Consider the following 5,275-nt stretch of genomic DNA (forward strand, 5'->3'; position numbering starts at 1 on the left):
AAGATTTTCTCTTGTACTTATAATAAAGGCCCAAATGCATATTGTAAATATGTAGAATAAAAGAATACCTTTTTTTCATTGTACCAAACAGAAGAGTCCTGTCCTCCATTCCTCCATGCCTCCTTGATATGTGGCCCCAGTGCGGGCCCTGCTGCCTTTGTGGCACCTGCACAGCTTATCTCCGTTTCTACAAAACCAGTGTGCTTGCCAGCTCTCATTGGTCTTTTCTTTTCTCATTCACAATGGTCTCCTCATTCTTTATTTTAAAGCGGATTTCCAATGTTTATTTCTTAGTTCTCAAGTGGAATTTTATTGGATTAAAATCAGGGTTATTTTAAAATGTTAGAAAAGCTAGCATTGTTGTAGCACTGGAACTGAGATTTTCTAGCTAGGTGTTTAGGTTATCAGGTTATATACTCACTGAGCTTTGGAAAAGTTTAATGGATATGGGGATCCATTTCAAGCTTTGTTGTAAGGATTTTCTTCTCTGGTTTTGAGGCCTTAAGAAAGGTTCTCAGGAAATGTGTCTAAGATAATTTTGAGAACTGAGTGAAACCAGTGTCTCTCCAGGATCTCTGTGCTTTCCTCACGTGCCGTTTCTTGGTGGTCTTTACAGGACGAGGTGGGGCCCACCCATGAGCTGGTCCAGAGTCTCATCTCCACTCACTCCACCATTGATGCCGAGATGGCTTCAAGTCGGGTGATGCTGTTTTCTGATTCCAAGCCACTTGGGTCAGAGGCTATAGATAATCAAGGGGAAGTCGGCTTTTTTTCTATTTTAATGAAAAGATATACTACAGATCATATCACCTGTAATTCTGCCATCATAACACATTTTGGTGGGATTCATTCTATGTTGTTTTGTTTTCTTTGTGTGTGCATATGTCTCTGAGGGCTCTTCACTTACCTGACATTACGAGGGAGGCTTTTCTAGAAATAAAATACAGGATGCATTTTCAACAGACCCCAAATGTTCCTCAAATACCACGCCATCTTCCATAGGTTGCTTTCTTGTTTTTTAAGAGACCTGAAGCCACTTGGCTTTCTTTTGGTGGCCAAAACACTAGAGGAGAGTCAGGGAGTTTGTGGCTGTCCAGAAGCCACATGCCTTGTCTCTGAAAGTTTTATTTAGATTATGTTGTATTATCTCCCATGGGTAGGTTTCCACTGATGTATGGCTTATGTGAATTATTTTCAGCCTGGGTTAAGCATTTGTATACCTTTGTAATTAGTGGATGTTTGCAAAACATTGGTTTTGTTGTATTGATTTGTGACTCCCAGTAAAATTTATCTGAAAATTTTGAGACAATCGAGTATGTAATTTGTTACAGTGTGCATAAACTACCTACCACAGTGCCTGAGATAACGAGTGTTATTAGCTATTTTCATTTTGCATATCCTGCTAGTTGTATACAAGAATACTATCTTCTAATACAGTTACAGGTAAAATACATAATTTTATTTCTATATTCTGAGCATTTTTTTTCTATACAGTCTTTATGTAGTCATCCTTTTGTTGTTACCGGTGTTTTTTTGTTATTGTGGTTTCTTTGTTTTGTTTTGTTTTGAGATAAGGTCTCACTTTGTCTCCCAGGCTGGAGTGCAGTGGCGTGATCTTGGCTCACTGCAGCCTTGAACTCCCAGGCTCAAGTGATCCTCCTGCTTCGGCCCCACAAGTACCTGGGATTACAAGAGTACACCACCACTCCAAGCTAATTTTTTTTGTTTTGTTCTAGGGACGAGTTCTCATTATGTTGCCTAGGCTGGTCTCGAACTCTTGGGCTCAAGCAATCCTCCCGCCTTGGCCTCCCAAATCCTGGGATTACAGATGTGAGCCACTGTGCCTGGCCTATTATTCCTATATTGTAACTTATCCATCTCTTATGGTACGATTTTAGTTTTTTCTAATTTATGTTTTCATATTTTATCTATTGTGCTTCGTATAGTTTTCTTTCATCCAGTGATTTTAGCCTCCTTATGATCTTCTCTATCAGTTATGGCACTGGTGACTTTAAATGAATATTCTTCCTGTGTCATTCCTCCTACATTTGTTAGCTGGAATTTTAGCAAAGAGCTTTCACTTCTTCCCTTTATTTTGGTATCACTGCTGACTAATGCACTTGTGTTTTATTCAATGGGTTATTTTCCATCACTGTCATTGTTCTTTCTGATGCCTGTGCTGTCCCAGATTCGGCCACAGGAGCCTTCAGCCTGTCTCCTGTGTCCTGTCAACTGTCTCTGTTAGTCTTTGAGCATTTCTTCCTTTCTGACAGAACAAGAGGATCCAGGCTCATTTTGCCCTCTTCCTGCCTTGGGCCTGGACTCAGCCATTTCTCTTAAGGATCATGTATTTTAGCTTAGAAATTAATCAGCTTTCCAAAAGATCTACAAAACACTAACTTCCCTGTTCAGCAATTTTTTTTCTAAAATTAGATTTTTTTAAAAGGGTTATTCCTTTATTCTCTCTATAAGTTCTTTTGAAGTGTGGTGTTAGGGAACCATGCCTGAGTTTGCTTATTAACTCCTCCAGTGTCTATCAGATCATTTTTTCCCTATGCTCTGTCATCTTCAACATCTTAAACAATTCCTTGACATTTTCTGTTTCTTTGTATTTTCATTGACTATATTGCCATTTCTAGATTAGCTGATTAATGTACAAATTGAATTATTTTGCATTTCCTTGGTAATACAGGCTGTTGATGCCAAAGGAGGAAAACAAATGGACTTGAAAACTGGTTGAATGTGTCGGACAGCCATTTTGGGAGATGATTCTGTGCTAACATCCTCTCTCCTCTCTTGATCCCTTGATTTTTTTTTCTTACCCAGATATATACAGGTTGATTTTGTCTTTCTAGAAGATCCAAGATCTTTGGTTTAGAGATATGTTCTCTTAATGTTAATTGGTATTAGAATACTCTTTTCTACATTTTATTTCAATACATTTTAAGAATAGAAATGATTGTATTTTCTTTTAACTGGTGAAGTCAAGCATGGCATACAAATGTTGTATTCTCAGTATTTCAAAACTTTCCTTCTTACTGTACAAGTTGTATTCAGCATATAAAGTTTATCCAGCTTTGTGTTAGATGCAGTGTGATTATTACATGTTGATAAGGTATGAATTGGAGATGGGATCCAAAAGTACTATACTTATTGTAATTTTAAGCTAATTGTAGGTTTGGTGGTGAATATTTTGCTTCTGCAAAATGCAAACAGCATTTCATCAGAAGTTGTTTAATGGTCTTTCAGACATTTTGTTTTATATCTTTGGTGCTTTTGCCCATGAAGTATCTTTTTTGTGTGTTTGTGCGTGTGTGTATTGATCTGCCTCGAAATTTCACAGCGCTCATTGTCAGGAATCAGCAGAATCAGGCCTAGGCAGAGAACTGAGCAGTACTCTCAGTACGTCTCTGTGTCTTGGTTGCCATATTATCTCTGTTGTTTATTAATAAATTGGGGAACTCTCTGACCTGTAACAAAGGTTGAATAGATCAGAGACAATTGGAAGAGGAATCCTCTGCTCTATTGTCACCTCTTCTTTTCCATTCACACATGTCAGATAGAGACATGCGTGTGGTAAATTACTTTGTCAGAATGAAAGCCTGGTCGATTAAATGCTTTCTTCCTACTGTACTTAATATCGATCTCTTGTTCATTCCTTGGTAATATATTTGGTTATTTATGTTTTCATTGCTTTTAGTGTCAGAGATGACTTTGGATTTCCAGTTCTGTGTGCTCCTGTCTGGCTCCTGAACCCAGCTGGAGAGGTGAGTCAGTCCCAACTGGTGAAGTACTAAGAGGAAGCTACACAAAAGGCAGCAAGGTGTTAATAAGTGTACCTCTGACATTTCAGCCACCTGTGACTTTTCCATGGAATGAACAAGTAGTAGTCTCTGTCAGAACTACATTTTAAAGGAAAAAAAAGAAACTTGAAGTCGTAAGCTGTTTATTAATTTATGCTGTTATTTTTGTGTTTACTCAACTCATTTATATTGACTTGTAAATTAGCAATTTATGAACTACTATTTAGCAATTCATTGCCTAAGTGTCAGCAAACAAATTTTGTTGTTAATAAAGAATCTAGTGACTGGGCACAATGGTTCATATCTGTAATCTCAGCACATTGGGAGGGCAAGGCAGGAGGATTCCTTGAGGCCAGGAGTTCAAGACCAGCCTGGGCAACATAGCAAGATTTCATCTCTACAAAAACATGAAAACATTGGCTGGGCATGGTGCCTCATTCCTGTAGTTCAGGCTACTCAGGAGCCTGAGGTAGGAGGATCACGTGAACCCGGGAGTTTGAGGCTACAGTGAGCTGTGATCCTAACACTGCTCTCCAGCCTGGGTGACAACCAAGACACCATCTCTTCAAAAAAGGAATCTAGGAGCATCAGTGTGTGCACGCAGCATGGCTTGTGAATGCAGAAGTGCATGTGTGCATAGTTGTGCTCAATAATATGTTGATGATTATACCTTCTCAGAATGAAGGTAATTTATTTTTTATTTTTTATTTTTTGAGAGGGAATCTCGCTCTGTCGTCCAGGCTGGAGTGCAGTGGCACAATCTTGGCTCACTGCAACCTCCGCCTCCCGGATTCAAGCAATTCTCCTGCCTCAGCCTCCCAAGTAGCTGGGATTACGGACGCCCACTACCACGCCCGGCTAATTTTTGTTTTGTTTTTTTCAGTAGAGACGAGGTTTCAGTATGTAGGTGAAGCTGGTCTCGAACTCCTGACCTCAAATGATCTGCCCACCTCGGCCCCCTCAAAGTGGTGGGATTACAGGCATGAGCCACTGCGCCCGGCCTGTTTATTCTCTTAAGAGAGAAAATGAGTGGATTAATGGACTGTAGTTCTGCACAACGTGGAAAACTCTTAAAGTGGAAGTACTGGGGCAAGTGCTCTGACAGGCTAGGATGGTGCAGTCAATCCCTTTACCCAGAAATCAGTAGACTGTTAGCAGTTCAGACTCAAACCTTGTGAAAAACAGGTGGTGGAAAGGAAGTCCCTTGCAGCAACTGGCACCATAATCAAGACAGAATGTTTGCAGAATAAATGGAGTTACCTGCTTTCAGCCCCAGGTGGTAGCTATTGTCTGCCCTGGCGATAGGTAATATTAATTTGTGATCCTGTTGTCTTAAAATGGGGTCACACATCTCCGGTAGAATTAAGTCCACAGTGAAGTTGTCCCCTCATCCCCAAAGAGATAAACATATATGAATGAACTGAAGTGATAAGATAACAACTACTGCTGCCTGGGATCATGAGAGACCTGAA

The sequence above is a fragment of the Rhinopithecus bieti genome, unplaced genomic scaffold, assembly GCF_001698545.2.
Source record: "Rhinopithecus bieti isolate Rb0 unplaced genomic scaffold, ASM169854v2 scaffold_55685, whole genome shotgun sequence".
Classification (NCBI taxonomy): Eukaryota; Metazoa; Chordata; class Mammalia; order Primates; family Cercopithecidae; genus Rhinopithecus; species Rhinopithecus bieti.